Raw genomic sequence first — 25091 nt, 5'->3', positions numbered from 1 at the left:
TGGAACTTGATCTCACATGCAGGAGAAGTGAGAATATAATCCCAACAAAGCCTAGTTTTTCTTTAGGCCATATTATTTTCTCAAAAACTAGTGACTATACCAAGTATTAAATAAGGTACATTTAATGGATAGTTATGCATTTTGTAATATATATATGTAAAAGCGCTGGTGGCCTAGCGGTAAGAGCTTACGATTTGCAAACCAGACGTCGCGGGTTCAAGCCCCGGCTAATCTCATCTCATATTATTGTATCATTTGATATTTACCAGTCGCTTTTCGGTGAAGGAAAACATCGTGAGGAAACCGGACTAATCCCAACAAGGCCTAGTTTACCCTCTGGGTTGGAAGGTCAGATGGCAGTCGCTTTCGTAAAAACTAATGCCTACGCCAAATCTTGGGATTAGTTGTCAATCGGACCCCAGGCTTCCATGAGCCGTGGCAAAATGCCGGGACAACGCGAGGAAGAACAACAGTTATGAGTTTGATCTGGCTTTGATATGACCTTGACGGTCGTCTTCAAGCGTAAGCTACGCTAATACCATTAGGTTTCAACGTCATATCCAATTGAGATCAAAACCGTCACAATTTGCTAAATCTGAATCGGTCTCCAGGTCCAAACACTATTACGGAAAATGTGGGTAGATGCTTAAAGAAAATGTAGGTAGGTAATTTAATAAGTATTTGGCTGAGATCTTTTTGTAAGATAGAATCCTACGTACTTCGTTGGGTTTCTCTTAATTTAAGCGAGATGAGATTTTTCCCGTGTTCTACGTAGGTATTTTAATTTTTAATATAAATGCAAAACATCATGTAATTTTTAAATCCTGAAATGTAGGAAGGAAGCAAGATTAGTTAAATTTGCTTAAGTAGGGCTAATTTACTGATATTAACATAACTTTTTTAAAGTGTAATGAGAAATGCATGATTTTTTTATACCACTTTGGTGGCAAACAATTGACGAACGGATTGGCACTACCCACTAGTGACGACAATGTTTTCGGGTTGGAATCACGCTAAGGGCATATATTTGTGTGATAAACACAGATATTTCGTTCCTGAGTCATGGTTGTCGTCGCCTAGTGCCCATAGGACAAGTTTGCTTAGTTTGGCTTGGTCGATCTGTGTAAGATTGTCCCCAATTATTTATATATTTATTTAAACAAGTATACGGTCCGAATGACGGTAAAGATCACCGTAGCCTATGAGCACCCGCAACTCCAGTGGTGTTACATGCGCATTGCCGACCCTAAAACACTTCGAACTGGCATAGAGTTATATCTCATAGCCAAACCGAAGTTTTTTGATTACTTTTTATCTCTCTCGGGAGTAAAAGGTACTAAATTTGTATAAAACAAAATTAGGGATCGAAGGCCAAGCAAAGCAGCGTAGCACTTTGTACATACATAGCAAGTGCTACGCTGTAAACCGTAGCCGCATATTTTGCGCTCTGTAGCGTTACAAGCCCGTAGACCCGAGGCAAGCACTGCCCTTTCCTTCACTTGGTTAAGGGGTACCTCGTACCTCAAAACTGGCCCCCGGGCCAATTAATGGGATTAGATTTCCGAGCGGATACTAGGCTCTCCAAGTAAGCATTGGCATAATGCCAGAGCAGTGCTTCCTAGTACTGATGACGATGGTTTTCCAAATTTCAAAATATGCCTTTTTAATTTGTATTGTTATGACTCAAAGATCACTCACCCTAGAACGGCCTGGGTCCAGGTACTTCATTTTCTCTGACAGGTCACCGGTGATCACATAAAAAACTTTCTGTAGAAAACGAAGTGTCGGTTGCCTCGACCCGGACCTGGGCCGTTCTAACGTGAGTCATCCTTTATGAATAAGGTACACATTGAAAAATAATCCTAAATAAATAGAACTCCATCGTTCTACCAATAACGTCAAACCCTTTTACGCCCTAAGGCATATAAGTGTATTTGCTTAAGAGGGGCTAAGGTTTATGTTTTATTTGTAAATAAGGAAAATGGATAAAATCATTGTCCTTATATGTCTCGGGAAAACACATGCTTTTAATAAAAGAGATTTTGATTATTTATTGCCTTGTAATGCCACCAACAATTATTATTTGTTATCATCTGGAAAATAAGTCTTGCCAGTAATGACTGTACAGTTATCATCATCATCATCATCCTAGCGTTTGTCCCGTACTGTGACGGGGTCCGCTTTCCTACTTTTCTCCTTCCAATTCGCTCTATCCTGGGCGTCGTTTTCCGATAACCCACAGGCGTTTAATTCTTTGACGATGACATTGCGCCAACACTGCCTTGGTTTGCCCCTCCTCTTTGGGCCTGGTAAGGCAAATCTAAGGGCTTTGTTGCTTACGTATTCTGGCGGCCTTCTTTTGACATGCCCAAACCACCTCAGCCGACTTTCTTGGAGCTTATCGGCGACGTCTCTAAAGTTACAATACTTAAATAAATAATTAGGGACAATCTTACACAGATCGAGCTAACTCCAAACTTAACGCTGGCCTTACACACTAGGGTATGCCTGCGCAGCTTCATCAACTGTACAAGTAATCATAGAGCTAGGTGATGATGTACATACTTATATAGATAAATATATACTTAAATACATAGAAAACATCTATAACTCCCGAACAAATTCTCGTGATAAACACACAAGTAAATGTCCTTGGGACACGACCGGAATTTGAACCTGAGACTTCAAGCTGCGTAGACTAAGTCACTACCAACTAAGTAGGCTAGAGGCTGATAAAAATAGTCATCCCTCTTTTTGGGATAATAATACTAGCATATAAGTAAAAGACAGTACCTACCAATGCTTTTCTCTGCCTGTGCCCCAAAGACAAACGATCTTGCTAAACTATACATTTTTCAGAACCCATAATTAAAACCTTCATAGTTTAATACACACTTCACTTTATAATATTTACTTAATAAACTAAATAAATAAATATTAAAGGAAATTATTACAGAAATTGACTAAGGCCGCAATTACATTATCATAGAAATATGATCATAGATATAGAAGTCATTGAAGAATTACAAACCTATGATGGTGTAGGTAATTTAATTAATTCGAAGTATATGATCATAATTGTAGGATTACTGTCAGATAGAATCCCTTATATATATAATATGATACGGCCCGATAAGAAGAAGGAGATGCCATAACGATAAGTTCTGGTTTAGATAAGTTCTCATTTAGATATCGTTTGTATGTCGTATAATTGACAGAAACAGCTCGATTTAGGCAATCAATGTCACTTTGACGTTAGAAATATCGTAGATAGATCTTATAAGGATCACAGCGGAATCGAAATTCAATGTCAATTTTGACATGTCGTTTAGTTATCGATCTTTTAAAGATCTTTCCGAGATCTTAAACGTGTCTTAATCATTCTTCGAATAGGGCCGATAGTCTAATTGCAGCGTAACATAAGTCCCACACTACGCTCAATAAGGTTGTGTTGTGGGTACTTAGAAAAAGATATATCTATAATCACTCAAATACATAGAATGACTCAGGAACAAATATCCGTGCTCATCACACAATGCCCCGACCCGAACCCGGAATTGAACCCGGGTCCATAGGTATCATAGGCCCTGCCTTCACAGGTCACTACCCACTAAGCCAGACAGTCAAATTATTATTTCTCGTATGGCATCACATGTATGTACATGTCACTGGATTACATAGAAAAACTTATAGTTAGTATTTTGCCTTTCCCAGGTACGCGACTGCTTAATTCTGACAGTATCTTAAAATCGTCTACATGGCCTGTGTCTCTAGGAAGGGGCACTTATTAAATTAATGTAGTTATATCAAACAAGATATCTTAATGTCACCGAAAAAGCCATCAGCGGTAGCAGCATGGTTCCATTTTTATCACCTGTCACTATGCCTGTCACTTTTGCACTTACATACTTGTTAGAACGTGACAGGCATGGTGATAAATGATAAAGAGCCGACCATCTTAGGCCTACAGACGTTTATTATCATTTGAAAGCATCATATCTCAGAACGCCTTTCATTTCCCTTAATAAAAATATCAATAGGAATATTTTATTAATAATAAAACGTCCCTTTGATGAAACTCTGTCACCCAGTTTTCCGATCTACTGAAAAGTCAGGGCTTTTTCGATGGAAAATTAATTATAAATCAATCATTGTTACGAAACGTAATTAAACAAGCTTTAATATAATTTTCTATCGTTTCTGTTTACCTGATTGTTTGTCGGACATAATTAAATTGAATTCGAATTTCTCATTCCATTAATATTTATTTATAATAAAGTTTTTTCAGGAAAGCTTACTTTTTTTAGAGCTTAGTTGAACAGATACCAGATCATTAAGCATAAAACTATCATTCGATATAAAATTCGATAAAAAAATACTACAAAAATAATTTTAAAATACAAGAAAAATACTACTCACAAATCTCTAGCCTCAAAAGAATCCGTGTCACGAAGCCACACAAAACACAAAAATCTATTACGAACACCAAGTTCTCACTTCACGACACTGAGTCTATGCTGAAAGAAGCCTGCAGCGGGACCACACGTCCGTCCGCTCCGAAGGCAGGGGCGCCACTAACGACGACGGATGTGCCACATGTAAATGTAACGATAGGTCGAGCTTCGGGGATTACTAGGGTATTTAGTGCGATAAAATTTCAAATTAACAAGGATTGTTTTGTTAGACGGACGTTGAATAGAGTTGGGATCGGATTTCCGGACGCTCTTGTTAATTAATGATACCCAATATCGGACTTTTGAACTGAATTGGCATTCTGACGCTGAAATGTAAACTTCTGTACGTAGGAATTAATAATTAATCTCTGTGATATTTTCATTGTATTTTGGCTGATACTAGTTTATTTGAGTAAGAAATAATTCATGTTACTCATAATTATATCGTTTTTTTTATTACAGTATTTTACCATGTTAAATATAAGTTATTTCCTCCTCCTTGCATCGTTCTCCTCAGTCTGAGGGTCGTGACCTAAGTGGACCACATGATTCCGGATGGCAGGTTTCCAGGCTTTCTGATCCCTTGCGACTTCTAAGGTATCATGGACTTTGAAGGATAGCGATTTGCTACCCTGGTCGGACCATCGCGTTGGACTGCGGCCCTTTCTCTTTCGTTCCACCGAACCAGTAACCATAAACTTTTCCAGGTTGTTTCCAGTCTTCCTGGCAGTGTCCGAAGAATTCAAGCACACGTAAAAATATAAATAGAGTAACATAAATTTATATACTAACTTAAGAGGGAAGGATAGCTTTTTTAATCTAATGAAACAACACTAAATTTCTATGAAATTCCATTTAGGGAGGAAAGGGTTTCCTCTAACTAAATGTCGATCGCTTCAGTATAATATATTCTAGGTTTAAAGGCTTCGCATTTTTGAAAAAAAAAATTGTTTTGCAAATTTTGATATAAAGGAAGACCTATAAACCTAGTTTTTCATTGTGTCAGTAACATACTGAAAATTTATGAAGATTGGAAAATATTTAGAAGTGGGAAAACGTTTTCCCTTTTTATATGAACGATCAAATATCCCCCCTAAAATCCCCTTAAATAGTCCCACTTAAATACTCTGTATGTTTTACCAGATACAGGAGGTTCCTAAATTGATAAACATTTTCAATTGTTTTTTTGCCTGAATCAACATACATCTTCTTTTTTTTGTGTAGCCAAAATATTAAATAATACAAAATTTCGTAATATTTTATTAGTACATCCAAATTGCGTAGGTTATATTATTTCGAGAGTAAAGATAAAAGAAGGTGATTATTATGTAAATAGGGCAGGCTCTTTTATAAGTCTTGACAGTAATTAGTAATTATTTTTTGTAGGCTGACTCCTATCTAGAACAATCACCGTAGCAAAACTTAACTAATTATTACATTAAGTAATAATATAGGTTACTAGTTACTAGACTATTAGGTATCTTGTAAAGCTAATCGATGATAATATTACTAGTCATATAAAGTTGTGAACTTGTGAGTTAAGGTTTTTCTCCGTAATTGAAAACTGAGCAACGAAGAATATGACTTAAAAGAAGCAAGTTACGGTAAATTTTATAAGGTTATATTCTTTATAAATATTTTCTATGCTTGACACTTGCAGACTATTTTTTTTTTCTTTTTAATTTAAATAATATAAACAAACCGATTTACCTTAATTTCTTCGTAAGCTCGCACTTTTTGTGGACAACCATGATTTTATTCATAGTTTATATATACTTAAATCTTTTGTTTATATCAATTACACGTTAACATACAGTGTGTATTTTTGATATAACCTTAAACTTAAACTAGACGTAGGTTTTAGTGCTATAAAACTATTCTGAAAGATTTTTTTAGTTTAGTCTTTACTACCAGAGCACATTTATTTAAAAAAAAAAATTCGAGCGGCAATGTATGTCGTACATCATGATCACTTTTGACAGTTGTGATGCCGCCGCGTCATTAATGAGACGTTTTGAGTTAAAACAAAGTAGTGATACATTGCTTGCTGAATTAGTTTGTATAAAAAAATAAAAGTCGTCCATTTTTTATAAAACCTATGAAAGTGTGTTCATTACAGCCTAAACTAACTGCCCTTTGATTATGTGTTAATATCAAAAATACACGCTGTATATTATTATGTTACTTATTAATATTTCAATGAAAAAAACCATCATATAACTTTAAGGCTATACTTCAAATGCTATCAAAATCTGTCATATTTGTTAACATTATTTGCCATTTCTATTGAACTCAACTTTACGTATGAATATAAATCACTTATCACAACACTAATTATCTTGTACATGTATAAATAAAGTGGCGTGTCAAAACCTGGCTGTTTCATACCAGTCAGTCCACTTTCCCGTAGGTAGGGCAAACCTTGGCTATTTAGTGATACATAGTTATTCGGTGATAGTCAGTTTTATTGTCTTTTAGTCAAGTTACCTGGTAATTTTATGACTTGGAACCATATTACACCACATTAGCTACATTCGTGCTATTCCTTAGACATCGTTTTAAGCAATAAAATTACAAGGCAACTCGGCTAAAGACAATAAAACTCGCTATCACTGAATAACCAAGTATCACCGAATAGCCCAGGTTTACCCTACATCATTATAACGATAATTATTTCGTCTATGATTATCATAAGCACTCAATTTAATTCACTTCTATTACCAGATCAGTTGTTAGCCTCATTGTCTGCGGCGGGATAACGTCCTGGCCGATTACTTGAAGCCTCAACTTAGGTTGCCTAATGCTTATTATCATTTTCAATATAATGACAAAGAAAATCTAAAGTAAACCTTTAAGTACGCAGCACAATGGAGTACACTCATCATATCTCAGATCACGAAAGACATCGCATTGTTGCCTTTTATGAAGATGGTTTACCAGTTGCTGAGATCATGCGATTACCCGAAACACTGTAAAGTTGTGGATAACGCGATGGGAAGCGAATGGCAATGTGAGTGTCGCTCGGAGAACCGGACGTCCCCGGTGCATTACAGATTTACAAAATCAAGCAATTGTGCGTCAATTTCAAGCCAATGGATTCACGCGTGTTAGATTGCAAATGAGGTAAATGTGTCTACAGCCACGATTCGTCGGCGATTAGAAGATGCAGGATTGCATTATCGTGATCCGGCACGAAAACTGAAACTTACACAGCGACACAAAGATAAACGATAAGATTTTGCGAGAGAGTACCGCCACTTTGATTTTGGAAACGTGGTGTTTTCTGATGAAAAAAACCTTTTCAACGAGTGAATGTGGTCGTTTGACTCTATATAGGATGAATAACACTCGATATGAGCAGAGAAACGTTGTTGAGGACAGATCTAGCGGGAGGATAAACGTTGGCTTTTGGGGTTGGATGGCCGCTGCCGGACCAGGGGAACTTGTAGGGCGTCTAAACAGCCGAAAATACGTGGATATACTGAACGACACTAGTTCCGACGGTGAAGATAGTCTATCCAGATCTGCCTTATCTATTCGTGCAAGACAACAGTTCTGTGCACACGGCTCGCTACACGAAGGCTTGGTTCCGGGCAAATCGCGGTAACGTCGCTATTACCGTTTCTCCCAAAGTCTGTAAATTAACCCCATAGAAAACCTATGGGGTTTAATGGTTTAAGCTTGGGTGGAGACAACACTTCGGTCAGCGTGAAACGCGTGGGAGTCGTTTAAAGGAAGCAATCATTGCGAAAAAATGGTGCGATCAATGGGAAGCCGTCTCCAAGATACTATAGATAATGAAGGCGGGCATACACGTTATTAAGTGAATGTTATTTTTGTTACATTATTTACGAGTAAGTGTAAAGTATGTTATATAGTTAAATAGAAGTAATATATTTTTTTTTTTCAGAGAGTTGGCTAATTCTAATAACTATATATCGTTGTCTGAGTACCCACAACACAAGCCTTCTTGAACTTACTTTGGGGCTAAGTCAATTTGTGTAGTAATAGGATAGTAATATAATGTTTTTTTTTTATTACTTATACCAGGACTTGTATACAAAAGCTATTGCAATACAGTAATATTGCACAAGAGAGACTTAAGTCTGTGTCAAGCGCTTCAATAACTTTATTGCAGATCGATTCACTGTTCAAACAATCTGTGAAGGCATTTGAGGTAATCTTGCAGACGGAATTGATTAAAGTCCGAATAGCGACATCTGTCCATTTCATTTGAAGTTAGGTACGGTCAAGGAATTTAATTTCAATTCCTAATAAATTAATGGACAAGGCTTCTGAACTATGTGGTTGTTACAGAATGTATTTTAGTATTTTTGAGTGTTGTGTTGTTAAACCGTAATGTTTTAGGTATTATGCTTAAAGTACTCCTCGTATAAGTTTTAATTTCATACCTGTAACCATATCAAAGAATAAAAGGCTTTTTTATTTTTATTTTATTTTATTTACTCCTCGTGCGAAACCGGGGCGGGTCGCTAGTGAAAACTAAATAACAACCTTCATCATCATCATCATCATATCAGCCTTTTATCGCCCACTGCTGAGCATAGGCCTCTCTTCCAGTACGCCACTTGCCCCGATCCTGAGCTAATCGCATCCAGAAGTGTCCCGCAATTTTCGAATGTCGTCCACCCAACGAGCCAACCTAACCTAACCTTATAAAAGTGTTATGACATGATATTAATGATGGTTTACTTGAAATAGATATAATATATACCTTTTTCTAACGTTGGGGAAATGCGTTTATGCATGCCACCTGGTCCGGGGTAACTAAGCAAAAAGCGACTAAAGCGGGCGAAGAAGGACTAATCAGTGGAGGACTACCGTCTAAAACTACTAACGAATGCCGACTCCGCCTTAGATAGGGTACTACAGGGTAGCTATCATTCGAACGCGTGCGAATGGACATATTTAGGATACCTACCACATTGTAAAAATTTGGAAATTTAAATTATTATTTTTTTAATTTTGGAGCAATTTAGAGCAAAGACGGCACTTTTTACTTTAGTAAAATAATAGGGGCCTATAACAGGCTATATATATAATCGCATGATTACTGATAATAATCCCCGCATCGTAACATTTTAATAGAAATATTTACTTATTTTTAGGTAATTTAACTATGTACATTCCATGACATTTTAATCCACATAAATAAAAATCTAGTTCTTCAAAGTTGGAATAAGATATCTATTAGGATTATGCTCACATTCATACAAATTATTCTAATAAAAAATGTACTTTTTAGGGTTCCGTAGCATGGCAAAAAAGGGAACCCTTATGGATTCGTCATGTCTGTCCGTCTGTCCGTCCGTATGTCACAGCCACTTTTTTCCGAAACTATAAGAACTATACTGTTGAAACTTGGTAATTAGATGTATTCTGTGAACCGCATTAAGATTTTCACACAAAAATAGAAAAAAAAAACAATAAATTTTGGGGGTTCCCCATACTTAGAACTGAAACTCAATTTTTTTTCGATAGGTCTTCACAAATGATTTTTAGGTTTGTTATAAAAAAAAATCTAGACTAAATAGTTTGCGCGAGAGACACTTTCAAAGTGGTAAAATTTGCCCCCCCCCCCCTGTAATTTCTAAAATAACAGAAAGATAAGACTAAAAAAAAAATATGATGTACATTACCATGCAAACTTCCACCGGAAATTGGTTTGAACGAGATCTAGTAAGTAGTTTTTTTTAATACGTCATAAATGGTACGGTACCCTTCATGGGCGAGTCCGACTCGCACTTGGCCGCTTTTTTTTAAATCGTACTATTTTTAGAATCATACTTTAAGTTGTATTTAAGTCAAGAGTTGGTATAGTTCGTATCATCCACGATGACGCGCTGATTCCTCAAATCTAACCTGTAATAACATGACATTATAAGTCAAGGCACACGTATTCGTGAATGACACGATCTTTACTCGTCCTTTAGTATAGTTCAGACGAAGCCAAAGGTAATTTTACACCGACCCAGAGTCTAGTGTCAAAATTCTAACTTCATTTTGAGTAATTCTCCGTATGCAACTGAAAGCTGGAACAAACATAAATCTATCAGCAAAGTCAGTGAAATTACAAAAGTTTTGGCAGTGAATCTATATAGGATGTTATCTAGGTCATCTATGTTATTTAACTAGTACGTAGCGTATTGATTCGCGGTATGCGGTATGCAATTTTATTGAACTATTTGGAAGGATCGTGTTATGGCTCAAGTTTTCAAAATAGCATACATTTTCACCGGTGTTTTTATCTTTATATCTATTTTTGTTGCTGCATAAAGACAGCGCATGGTCATACTCGCACTTTGTGTATGAAATTAATATTTTATATCGTCTTGAAAATTTAATTTTCTTAATACAAAGGTATGATAATGTTTTTGTTCATATGCCGGGTGTAGCCTGAAATTGGAGTAGGATAAATTAAACTGTAGGCTCCTCTATCTGACCTTTGTTCAGCAACTTTAAAAATAACTTGTGTTTTGATTTTTAGTACACTTTAAAGTTTATTCTAAGACGCAATGTTTGCGAATGTTTTTATATGTTTAAAGCGGGAAAACTTGAAAAGTAACGTCAATCACAATGATGTTAGCGTACCTACATGGAAGACAATATTTACTTTACTTCTATTAAAAATAAGAAGACTAAAGGATTCATAATTTATAACAGTTGATAAACAAAAGTTTTATCGTTTGAGGAGTACAATGTATGTTTTAATTATTTGCTCCTGTTACAGGGTACACTCGGCTATTAAATGTATTTTTATAGATTTTTATTCAAATTACGCCAAAAAATTGCATCTAATATCTTCACGTTGGTCGGTACAATTTACCAATGAATTGATTCGTAAGCATTTGTTACAAGAGAGTCTTTTCCGCAAACTTGTAATGATAAAACTTTGGATTTTTCATTTCTCATACTCTGAAAGAGGGTCATTGTTTTTCTAAAAAGTGTGCAAAAAGTGATATTTTTCTGCACTAGATCATTTTACTTTCAAAGTACGTTTTATTCATTTTTTACAATAAGCAATAGAAATTTGGTTTTAGAAGGATTTGTTATACAAATCCCAGTTTGATATTTAACTCCCCATTCCAAAAATAAAGATATTTTTACCTAAATGGTTAGTCGAAAATACCGTCAAGAAATCCTTTTTAAAATTATAAATGCTTTTAAAAAATACACACGTATTTTACTTTACTCGTATTCGAAATGAATAGTAGAGTATTTAGCTCGGGTGAAAGGCATCATTTAAGCCTCGAACTATTGGCGCTCTCACTGCATTCGGGCGCCAAACTACCGCGGCAGTACCTCTCATCCTTTGGTTAATAATCTACTATTAAAAACTATGAGTGTTTATAGATATGTCTTAATTATGCCCGCAAAACATTAAATCTATGGAAGCTAATACTAATTAGATTTTGAAATTTATTTAACATGGCCTAATAATATGCAAATGTTAACACGGAAAATACATTCATGCATTCTAACATTGCAATGAAACAGATTTAACGCCAAAACTGATGTTCACGAAATCATTCATCGCACCGCCTTCTGTATGCAAAATATACCGCGAGCCAGGAACAGATTTCCATGACCAATCGCCTCCCGGCGGGCGAAATCTCGTATAGTGGTTAACGGCTATGTATGATGAACCCTCGTGGGTGTCAACTGCCGTTCCGTTGGTGGGTTGAGGAATGGCAGCCACCGGAACACGTAGAAAAAATGTCATTGCCTCCCGTTTGATACTTTGTCACATGATAGTTCAGATGCTATTGTTCTCCTTCTTCCTCGCGTTGTCCCGGCATTTTGCCACGGCTCATGGGAGCCTGGGGTTCGCTTGACAACTATTCCCAAGATTTGGCGTAGGCACTAGTTTTTACGAAAGCGACAGCCATCTGACCTTCCAACCCAGAGGGTAAACTAGGCCTTGTTGGGATTAGTCCGGTTTCCTCACGATGTTTTCCTTTACCGAAAAGCGACTGGTAAATATCAAATGATATTTCGTACACAAGTTCCGAAAAACTCATTGGTACGAGATTGCAAGTCGCACGCTCTTACCACTAGGCCAACAGCGCTTCTTCAGTTCAGTTCAGATGCTATTGTTAATTAAAAAAAAGCGTCTGCCGGTTGTATCGTGGTGTACGAACGTCAGCTGGTCGCACAAACATGTAAAGAATAAGCGCTTTATTTTTTTATGGAAGTAATTACAAAATCACGAAACTTTGCATGTAGCATTCCATCAGGCATTTCAAATAAATCAAATAAACGTATTACGCGATTTACACATTACGCATACTTTGAGGATATACAGTGGTAAGGAGCGTATATTTTAAATGTTCAAGCGAATGCTGATGGTGTTTCTACCGCGATACAACCGGCTGATGGTTTTTTTTAATTTAAAAAAAGCATCGAAAACTATCATTTGACAAAGTATCAGCTGGAAGGCGATGACGCAACCAACTTCATGCTCGTTGGTTGCGTCATCGCCTTCCGCTAAAATAGGTAGCTGGACAAAAATTTCTCGTGTATAAAATAATGCAATTTACAGACAAACATTTCTGAACGTATCACTGTGAAACGACGCCATACTTGTTTTAGGTCATGAGAATTTTCTGTTTTTCGATGATAACTTTTTATGGTGTTGGCAAAGAATCGTAAAATATGGAAGATCCTTACAAAATTTCATAGATATCCTAAGGCAACAAAGAGGATAATAAAAGTTATCGACGAAATAACAGAAAATTCTCATGGAAATCTATTCTAATGTGAACATGAAATATGCATTCTAACATTTCAATGAAACAGATTTAATGCCAAAAGCGATGTTCACCAAATCATACATTCATCAATTCATTGCGCGGCCATCTGTATGCAAAAGTTGTGTCGCCGCGGGGACTACGTCGCTTTAATGCCAATCAGTTTTGATGGCACGTATCAATGTTTGAAAGTAATTATTGTGAAGCCTCTAGTGGTTAAAGTTGTTGGTATTATGTTTATATCATTGCCTGCCTTTGTAGTTAATGATATATTCACGGTATAAAACTTACGCAACCAAGTTAACGCACACCATAATACAAAAAAACCGGACAAGTGTGGGTCGGACTCGCCCACCGAGGGTTCCGTACTTTTTAGTATTTCTTGTTATAGCGGCAACAGAAATACATCAACAAATATGAAATGGATATAAATAGTATATAAAAATAAGTTTAAAAACTAAAATCCACACATACTAATTAATCGTGGTACAGTCAGCATCAATAGTAGCGGATGAAACAACGCGCCAAAAGTATCTGATATTCCGGATAACTTTTCCAAATAAAGATAATTCTCTAAAATTTACTTTCAAGAGTATATCTTATACAGTCTAAATTGTTCTACATATAGAACCATCAACTTTTGTTAAGCTGTTACAGAATGGCAGATACTTTTGAAACCTTGTTTGATCCGCTACTTTTGATGCTGACTGTACAAAAAGTATGAAACAGATTAATATTTTCATCTGAAATTATCATGAAGAAAATATTATAAAAGTATAAATCTGTGCCCCTAGTGAAAAGGGGTACAAGTCGAAAAATGCTACTTTACAGGAGAGCAAAATAACCGTTGGAGAATAAATTAGAGCTTACTGTGTCGTAATGGTAAAAAATACTAAATAACTTTAAATGCAGTTTAAGCAAATAAAATACTCCATTTCATGTTGTATTATTAGTTTTTGTATAAATATAACGGTTTTAAAAAAAATTGACTTGTATCCATTGCGATCAATGCATTTCAAAAGTATAAATTAACATGTACCTCTTTTCACATATTTCTTGAATTGGTGAATAAAAATATACATTTCAATATTTATGAAATTACTTTTTACGTGGCAATCTTTTAAATAAACTTCCCAAGATTACTTTAAATGTCTGGTTTATGTTTATGCCTTTTGTTTCGCATGTCTAATTCTTGACTAATTATGAAAATACTGACTTTTACCTTTTTGTACAGAATATCACTCAAGTGTAAACAGATGTAAATAGATTTGTACTGATGCTTTTTGAAAGTTGTATCGAATTTTCAGGTAAAATTATGAAAGAAAAGTCGTGCTTTTTTGTAAGTTTTATTAAGAAAATACAAAAATACTTACTCCAGCAGTCTACAGAAAACGAAACAATATAATGCTCAAAGACATGTAACAAATCAATTGAGCATTCTTTAATGGGTTTTCTTTTTTTCCTTCTCTAGTGCATGATCTACATCACACTCCATATGACTATGTCCAGGTAAAAAAAAGTTGTGGGCTATTATTTGCAGGCTAGGATGGTTACATATCGCGAGAAGATACATGACATCTTCTCGCGATACGTAACCATCCTAGCCTGCTAACAATAACCCACAACTTTTTTGTACCTGGACATACCATACCATACCATACTATACCATACTATACCATATCATACCATATAAAAGTTTTTGTTTTGGCCATAACAAGAGTCCGAGTAAAATATTAAATGTTTTACACCATCAGGAACATGATTAAGAATGAAATTGTAAACTTAAGATGCAATTTCATTGCCTCCCCTACCAGCTACACCTTCATGCCACATAAAGCAATATGATTTATTAGTGATGCAATTAATATTTCTGTAATCACTTTTCATTACATTTAGTTGAAGGACAACATTTATTGTAATGTATTTATTATAAATATTTTAAATACATGGATTTTGACGCCATTTAGATTTTTATATTATCCAACATTTTGTTTTTTTACCACTTTATCAATTCTACAACTATGGCATGATTAACTCCTCATTTATTAAAATAAAATATGTAGGCTGTAGGGTGCATTCAAGTTATTCTGTAAAAAAACACTAAAATAGTGGAGGATAATTCCGAACAGGATATTTTTTAATGATTTTAATTAGACAACCATAATACGTAGTACATACTAAAACCATTTTTAAAGTGCAGGCCGGCAGGTATTTTTTTATAGACGCAATGAGCACAAACACACGGTAAAAGTACGTACGGCCTTTTGTTGTGTACCTCTGCGTACAGTGCATTTAAGCCTCGGACGGGACGCAAGCGGACAAACGTACATACATTCGACCGACAACCATAATACTTTGATATTGCACAGTAGCGAGTGAAGCACAAAGTCGTTAAAGTCATTTTAGGTACCTATTTATTGTTAAAACTAATACAAAATGACTTTATAAGACCCTATCTATAGCTAAGTAAGGTAGTTGGCCATACAAAAATTTCATTCCATAATCATAGAAATCAATCGATCACAGTTTTTATTATTAAACGTTACCTACTTAATTTAAGTCTAAACTTGCTTGGTGTAAAAGGGTAGATGTAAATCTAAATCCTAAAATGTTACGGTATTATTGCCAGAAGAAACTTTAAAAATACGTGAAAATGGATATAGCTCACGCGTATAAAATGTCGTCTCTGTGGCTCGCAAGCGGCGTAAGCACGTCCTTCTCTCAGCACTGCACACAGGCGACTGCGCGGCCCGCGGGCGTGCGCGGGGGCATCGCGCTTAAACTTGTATCGTTTTACACGTAAATTTTACTGACTTAAGACGGTATAAGACAACTTGTACAAACGGTTTTTAAAATTACGTCGTAAATATGGATTTAAGTCAACTTGTTCTATTATTAATATCATTTTTTTAGTGTAAACTAATTTAAGTAGACTTCGATCCTGTGCCATCGAGAATTCTCAAAAGAGATAAAAATAGGTATAGCATTACACACAAAAAAAAACAAACTCGTGAAACATATCTACACTCATACCTTTCGTCACAAAATAATTATATGCTTTTTTTGTTAACAATAATATATATTAACATATACCCGCCATACTGAGTTAATTTGGGTCAGTTATATCATTTTGCACGTTCGTAACTTTGTTAATCGTTGAGTTAACTAAGATCCATTTACACCAACAGACGCGTTTTATTTTTTTTAACATTTTGGTATATATAACTCAATTTAGCCAAAATCGGACTTGTACCCCTTTTCACTAGGGGCCCAGAAATTTACAGTACTTATTTATTTTCATGTTTACTTAACTAGCAACAGTAACAAATTAAAAACTAATAGTATACTTATTTAACTTATTATAATTATCACATATCACATCACATTTTGTCTACGCTTTTAACTTAAGAACAACTGAACACTCCAAAATCCAAATCCGGGTTTAGGTATATTCATTTACACGATGGGCTACCGTGAAAATCGAAAATTGAAATTTCGTTATCTGCCTCTATCGCTCTAATATGCAAATGTTAACTAAAGAGGAAGAAAAACAAAATTTCGATTTTCGATTACGTAGGCCTCTAGATCTAGGGCATATTGGTTAAGTGAGGGGAAAACGTTATCGAGGTTAGATTTGTACTAATAAAATGAAACAAGTGGAGTGAGGGAAACTTTTAATTAAAATTGTCTCGGGTTTTTTGCTTCCAATCAGAACAGATTAACTATGTAATGTTGAACGCTGCTGGAGACTGTGTTTTTTTCTTTTCTTTTATATTTTTAAACACTTCTTTTTACGATATAAAAGCTGGGCTGATAGTATTTTTCATTACATTTTTATATTTAATTAATCGAATACAAATACATAGCTAGTAGGTACAGTATCTGGTTGAGATGTATATTGTCGCTTTGTTCTCAGTAGGTACAGTCAGCATCAAAAGTAGCGGATCAAATAACGTTTCATAAGTATCTACCATTCCGTAACAGCTGAACAAAAAGTGATGTATTTAATACAGAACAACTAAGACTGTAAAAGATATACTTTTGAGCGCGAATTTTAGAAATTTATCTATATTTGGAAAAGTTATCCGGAATATCAGATACTTTTGGCGCGTTGTTTCATCCGCTACTTTTGATGCTGACTGTACAAGCATTGCGTAGTTTGTGGCTAGGTCAATCTGTGTAAGATTTTCCTGAAATTTTATTTATTGGACAATTATTACGATTAATGACAATGCTTAGCGAGGAAAGTAAAATTTTTTAACACATTCTTATAATCATCACTTGAATTTTCCCCACCACTTCACACATAGAGACTCTTAAACCAAAACGAGCTTAAACGCCATTGCTATTGAAACGACCAATATTTTCCACCTCACCTTAGCCCTCATCCATATTAACGATGTCGTCACTCCGAATCATAAAGCTAGCGCCACACAGGCGATAAAAATAAAGCTAGGTACACACTATCCTCGGGCGACCATAAGTCATCTAGTCGGGACGGGACAATGCATAGAGAGCAGCCTCTTTCAGCGGGATGGCATAAATTTAACACTTTTGACGCGAGCCTAAATTATTAATTTCGCTCTTTGTGTTTATATTTAGCTGCGCCTATGTCACCGGAAGGACGGAAAGGAAAGATAATACCAAAGCGTCGTTCTAAATTAAATACACATCTTATTGTTTGTACCGACAATGGATTAATTTCGCAGATACATAGGTTTATTTGGATTTGATTTGTAATGTTTTTCAGTTAGTATATTCCTTGCGTTGGTGTGGTGAAATTCTTTGTATTTCACTCGGTTGTAAATTTTGTTTACCCTCGTGCCTCGTGCCTTTTAACTGTAAAATAATTGTATTAGTTAGCTATATATATTTTAAGTATCATACGACGAAAAGGTTATAATGTTATAGTGGCACGCGCCTTTGCGGTTTTTAAACAATAGATAAGACGATAATCCGTAGAAGCTCACGGAGGAAAATACAAACTATACTCATAGCAGCTGAATGTGAAAACAACCTCGCACCTGTACTAAATGTATTTACACCCATGATGACGAAATAAAATGATTGATTGGTTGATTGAAAACCTCACAACGCTCAAGATTCCACATTATGAACCACTCGCTACGCTCATAAATCAATTTCAGGATCTTTCGATTGCTTGAGTATCAATATTAGCACGAGAGATTTAGCGACAACTTGTAAAACAAGTAACTATTATTGCGTTAGAACATGACTTAAAAGCGTTTTCTTCTCTCGAAATCTGAAGGCTCAGAAATTTTCGTACACTGAGTATAATTTTAACTATGTGCCTTTATTTAAATGTATATAGGAATTAATAAACGTTTAATAATTGGTGAATTACTCTTGTACAGTCAGCAAGTAGCGGATGAAACAACGCGCCAAAAGTATCTGATATTCCGTATAACTTTTCCAAATGTAAATAATTTTCAAAAATTCGCGTCCTAAAGTATATCTTTTACAATCTTAGTTGTTCTATATTAAAGACATGACTTTTTGTTCAGCTATTACAGAATGGTAGATACTTATGGAGCGTTATTTGATCCGCTACTTTTGATGCTGACTGTACCTGCGACCTACTTAACAAAATTATTATTAGAAATTTGAATAATCCACCATAATAACCATCGCTTATACTATAAATTCAAGCTACATTATAGTAGTACATTACGATACAAGTGTAAAAATAGGAAATCGTGTTTTAATTTATCTCCACTTGTTGCGAATTGCCTATTTGTTTATGTACATACAACACAACATTTTACAGTACATATGGCCCTTCAAATTTTGCTAATTATTGCACTAGTGCCGTAAAGTCTATGCATATCGTCGCCGTAGAGCGAAAAGTCACCAAATCGTTCATTAGTCATTTTGAGTTATGAGGGTTTAAAAAAATAATAATTAATTTTTATTTTACTGAAATTATCTTAAGATGAAATTGTGGTTTTATATGTGTTTATTCATTGGAAACTGCTATTCTTTGAGCTCAAAATGGACTTATATTATTCACACTAACGATTTAGGAGCTATAGGCGATAATTAATTTTTGCCCTTAAATATTACACCTTAATTATAACTTAGTGATTTTTTGAACGAAGTTAATGATTATTTGCCCACATTTTAGTGCGTCTATATTTGACTAAGTGAAGTTAGTTGAATTATGACTGCTATGATAAAGTGAAAATAAGTGTTAATTAAAAACTACTAACTATAATATTTTTTTGGATACTGCTTAATATTTAATAATAAATAAATAATTTCTTTATTCAGACAAAGTGGTCCACATTTGTTAATTTGAGTATCTTATAAGCTATAGTTATTTACTACTTGTACAAAAAAAAACACTAAAAATAAAACGGCTACAAAATTTTAATTTTAATAATAAACAAACCCAGAATGGGGGTTTATTAATGCGGACATCCAATGTCTTTGCAAAAGACTGTCTGGCCTATTCGCTAACATACTTAGTATGCTGTTGGGACTACCCTGGATTCTGCTTCTTATGGACATGATTCTTTTGATTCCTCTACGTGGGCGTCGGCAAACATGCCAGATGCGCTGCAGAATCTAGGAAGTCCCATCAGGACCCTAAACATGTTATTATAGAGGACTCGTAGCACTCAGCGTGCTCTCTGAGTATAACTAACCCACAGGCCGCTGGTGTAAAACGATTGACTGAAGGATTTAAACAAAGTTTTCTTAACTTCCCCTGTACAATGCGCGAACCTGCGAGCCAGCATATTCCCCCGAACAGCCAACGCCCTACGTTCCCTATCAATATCACTATCGTCCTTTAGGTCACTAGTGATAATGTGACCTAGATATTTGAATCGATCGACTCTCTCCAGCTCCTTTTCATACTGGTCAAAGATAAGGATATAGTACTGGTCGTGATAATTTGCCTGCCGAACTAATTCTACTTGGTTGTGTGTCTCGCTCCCTGTACGCTCTCCTTCAGCGTTGTTGGACCGAGGGCACGGTGCCACAGGACATGAGGGATGCAGACATCGTCACTCTATACAAAGGAAAAGGAGATCGCGGGGACTGCAATAATTATAGAGGCATATCCCTACTGAGTATTGCTGGTAAAGCTTTTGCAAAGGTGGTTTTAAAAAAGCTTGAAGCCTTAGCGATGCGTATTTACCCTGAAACTCAGTGCGGATTTCGCGGTGGACGGTCGACAAGCGACATGATATTCACTCTTCGTCAGCTTCAGGAGAAGTGCCGCGAACATCGTGTCCCATTTTACATGGCCTTTGTAGATTTGAACAAGGCATTCGACACAGTGAGTCGAAATGGTCTTTACGAAGTGTTGTGTAAGGTCGGATGTCCGCCTACTCTACTTTCCATAGTGAAATATTTTCACGAAACCATGCGTGCTTCGGTAGTGTTCGATGGTGAAACGTCGGAAACCTTCGGCGTCAACCGCGGTGTAAGGCAGGACTGTGTGCTGGCACCAACTCTCTTTGATATATTTCATTCAGGGATTTTCATTTGGCATTCAGGGATTGCGACGTCGGAGTGCATCTGCATACCAGAAAGGATGGCCGACTTTTCAATATCAACTGTTTAAAGTCAACTACAAGACGTGATGATCTATTTGCCAGAGAACTTTTGTATGCAGATGAATGACGCTGCACTTGTTGCCGACTCAGAGGGGGATCTTCAGGTGCTAATTGATAAGTTTAGCCAGGCTTGCCAGCTATTTCCATGAGTGTCAATGCCAAGATAACAGTGGTTATGGTGCAGGGCACAGATAGGAAGCCTAGCTTTCTGCTTAATGGTTCTGCTTTGCAAGTGGTTGATCATTTTTGCTACCTCGGTTCCACAACAACATCTACGCTTTCTAGCGGCAAGGAAATAGCTTCTCGAATAGGCAAAGCCTCGTGTACATTTGGACGTCTTCACACTCGCGTTTGGAGAAATGATGAGCTCACCATAGCCACCAAAGTCCTCGTATACCAGTCGTGCGTACTCAGTACCCTTTTATACGCTTCGGAAACGTGGACTACTTACTCTAAACAAAAGCGCCAGTTAAACGCTTTTCATATGCGTTGCCTGAGACTAATATTGGGAGTGACCTGGAAGGATAAGATGACAAATGAAGCAGTTCTTGCAAAGTCAGGCATCACCAGCATTACGGCGATGCTCAAACAGAAGAGACTGCGTTGGCTCGGTCATGTACACCGTATGGATCCAGAAAGGGTGCCACGCCAAGTGCTAATGGGTCAGATAGCAAATAATGCGAAAAGACCTAGTGGGGCGCCCGATGTTAAGATTTAGAGACTCCTGCAAGCGTGACATAGAATGCTTTGGCATCGATACCGGCGACTGGGAAGAACGTGCTGCATTGAGACCCGACTGGCGTAGAGACCTATGCGTGGGAGTGAAGAAGCACGACGACGTGTGGCTGGAAAACTTGAGGCATAAAAGGAACAGGCGTCGCGCTCGTGGAGTGGTCTCATATCTAGAGGCACAACATACACATACATGCGACTTATGCGGCAAGAAGTGCCGTGCAGAAAATAGTAACTACACGTATCACTGTCGGCTCATACGCCACAGCGCAGCGGTCGGTATCGGTTGCGGGGGCCTGCGGCACTGGGCGAAAAGTCACTAACTTGCGAGCGAATTTTAATCAAATCACGTCGGCGTACAGTACAGTCTTTATTGTAAAATTAATTAAATATGATTAGTTATTGTATTGTATATTTGTTTGTAGGGTAAAACTCAATAAAACTGTTTAATTAATTATCGCTTTGGTTAAATGATGTACATTGCCTTACAACTATGAATAAAAAAATAACTAAATAGAGTTAGTTAATTTTCGCTTTCACACTTTTGACAGAACCGGTATTTAAAAAGTAACTAAGTAAATTAAGTGACTTTTTGAATGAGGTTCTTCGTGGTTAAATAGTTTAGTAATACTTAGGGAAAAAATAACTAAATTGACTTAGGTACGCTCATAAATAAGTTACAAGAAGTTTAAAAATGTATAACGGAATTAGGTATTTTTCGACTATAATATTGAATCCAAAGTGAGTTTTTAGTTACTTCTTTAACTTTGTAAAATTGAAACTATGATCGCTATTGCTACCGCAATAAGGCTGAAATTTGGAGAAAAAAAATGCGATTTTGATGACATATATAAGTCAATTTTGGCCATTTTGTGATTTGGTGACTTTTCGCTCTACGGCGACGATATGTACTGTAAAGATAATTGAATTACTTACACAATACTTCTTCGTTATCTTCATTAAATATACCTATATATCAGGTACTCAGATTATAAGTTTTATTTTGCTTATACGAATATATTAACACTTAATCTTAAGGGATTGAAATTTTATAATTTTATTCCAAATTACTTATGGCGTTATTCATAAACGCGTTCCCGGGCCTAAATTAGCTATGAATCAATTGTCTTTATCTATCCGTTTGACTTATATATTTGTAAGAAAAGAATAAAACATAACTTAAAAATATCAGGCCCGTATAGTTTTATGAATAAGGGGGTAAGTCTTTTCTCGTCTTTGTCCTAGTTGGCGACATATTAGGGTGGTCTACGTTAAAAATATATTAGATAAGATAAGATAAGATAAGATAAGATAAATGTTTATTTTTGAAACACCTTTAGTTCTATTTGCCAGTGTTTTTTTATTATTATAAGATAATAAAAATATATACTGGAAAAGAGAATATAGTTCAAAAATATATTTTTTACTAGCATGGTATTCGTTAAAAATATATTTTTGAAACAGCTTTAATTCTCTTTTCCAGTATTTTTTTTATTATCTTATAATAATATATTTTTAACGAAGACCATGCTAATATGACGCCAACTAGGACAAAGACGAAAAAAGACTTACCCCCTTATTTTGTTAAATTATGTTTTATACCTTTCTTACAAAAATATATAAGAGTACTTACAGTAAGCGATAACGCTTACTATATGTACTCTTATACTCGCACCAGATGGATACCAAACCGCTATGATATATATGAGTCCCTTCAACTTGCTGTGCGTCGCGTGCGGCCTGACGTGGACGCTCGAGTTGGGCGTGCAGGGGGGGGGGGGGGGGGAGTGCGACGTGCATATTAAACAAATGCAAACGTATAAAAGCGGCCTTAGTGCACACTGCTCAAATCGCTTGTGAGCCCGACGCCACGCTGCACGCTACGCTTCGCTCAAGCCTTACTCTAACGAGGAACGCGAAGGATTGAATTGTCTTTGTGTGGACTGTCTTTATTTTGTACTGGTCTCTGCTTCCCTTGCAAAAACTATCGGATCCCGTTTTTATGGAGTGATTGATTAGGGCTGGTTTCCTTTACATGGAAAATTAAGATTGTCCCATGGATTGGTCTATCCATCTTCATAAGGATCTAGAGTGATTGAACGTCATTGTTTTATTTCCTTTGGATTATTATTAGGAAAAAATTGACATAGCTCAGAGTACTTTAACTAATGAGACTTAAAATTAAGTATAATTTAATCAGAACTTTAACTTGTAAGGACTTGATTATTGAAACAACGACATATTGGAAGTGTCTTTTATTTGTAAAGCGCTGTCTCACTCTTACCTTACTGTTTATAGATATCTCTATTCTTGTTACTCTAACGGTGTTATTAAATATCGAATGAGACTACTATGGTTCGACCTAATAATCGACTTTGCCCTTACAAACTTAATCACAGAATAAGTAATAGGTACCTAGGTACCTACTATTTCATACAGAACGGACACACCCCATCCCGCCTCGAATAGAATTACTTCACCTCGCGACGGCAGATTACCTACAGATTGATAGAATTTTATTTCAATTAACAACGCGATGACGGAAACTAAACACTTTTTAAGGTTTTAAATTTATAAGTAAGTAGGTAGCTTTATAAGTACTTGATTGTATGCTAGAGACATCAAGTAAGGTGTTTTGCTAGATATAGTTTTCAAATGAGGCACTACACACGTGTTTTCTATTTACAAAGGACAGCCCGCTGAACAATTAATAAACCCTACCCGCATCTTAGAATATTACCCAACACACCATTTGCCGCTATTAAAATAATGTTTACTTAAGTCTTTGGAGAGACTGCTTTCTCGTGTGTGTTTTACCGCTGGTACAATGGGCTGTGTTCTGAAGAATTGTTTGACATTATTGCAACGGCTGCTTTCTATCACCGCACCGTTCGCCGTCAGCAGGGTGTTCATCCTCACACCCTAGAACCTAAATGCGACGCGCACTGTGCGGATTAAGAGGAATTTCCGTCCGCGGACGCTCCAACTGCGGAATGGGCTCCCTGCCGAGGTTTTCCTGAGGGGCTCCAGTAGGAGGTTCTTCCAAAAAGGAACGCCTGTAGTTGCAGGCGTTCATAGGCTAACGGCTTACCATCTAAACCACAACTTTAAAAGCCCTCACCTGACTTGGCAGTTAAGAATCGGTGCGATATCAGTACCTGATAGGAACATTAGGAACCCGTCCTCTTTTTCTTATCTTCGTTATAAATGCAGTTTTCCACTTCTTTGTTCAAATAATACTGCAGTTAATGCTACTTAATGTAAGGCTAATGCAGTCGTCATTCGAATATAACCTTTAAAGTTCACTTACAACGCAACTCACAGAAAATATCCGCGTGCTCTTTTGACAGTATATTTTCGTTGTTGATTTCAATTGTTCAGTATAATCACCGTAATTACTCGTACGAGTAATACGTTTGAGTTTCGAACGTGAACAATAAATAACGAACTATCCTCTATAGTTGACTCAAACACTCGCTACACGCGAATACGTAGTGTGCCTTTTTTCACACCTACCTGCAACGGGTAGGTGTGATAGAGAGCACACT

The 25091-nt window shown here is 36.3% G+C and overlaps 1 protein-coding gene and 1 long non-coding RNA gene across 2 annotated transcripts in view; both read right to left on the bottom strand.

The window, feature by feature from the left end:
* Positions 1–5179, bottom strand: part of LOC133522665 (uncharacterized) — a 115031-nt gene extending 109852 nt beyond the window's left edge. Inside the window, exon 1 of the mRNA XM_061858055.1 lies at positions 4420–5179. The gene's annotated coding sequence lies outside the window, so the exon portion shown is untranslated. The remainder of the gene's footprint in view (positions 1–4419) is intronic.
* The window catches only part of LOC133522666 (uncharacterized), a 268085-nt gene that overhangs the window by 116213 nt on the left and 126781 nt on the right, over positions 1–25091 (bottom strand). The window lies entirely within an intron of this gene.

Source organism: Cydia pomonella, chromosome 11 (genome assembly GCF_033807575.1).
Source record: "Cydia pomonella isolate Wapato2018A chromosome 11, ilCydPomo1, whole genome shotgun sequence".
Classification (NCBI taxonomy): Eukaryota; Metazoa; Arthropoda; class Insecta; order Lepidoptera; family Tortricidae; genus Cydia; species Cydia pomonella.
The sequence above is the reverse complement of the archived record's forward strand: the minus strand, read 5'-3'. Positions and strand labels throughout refer to the sequence as shown.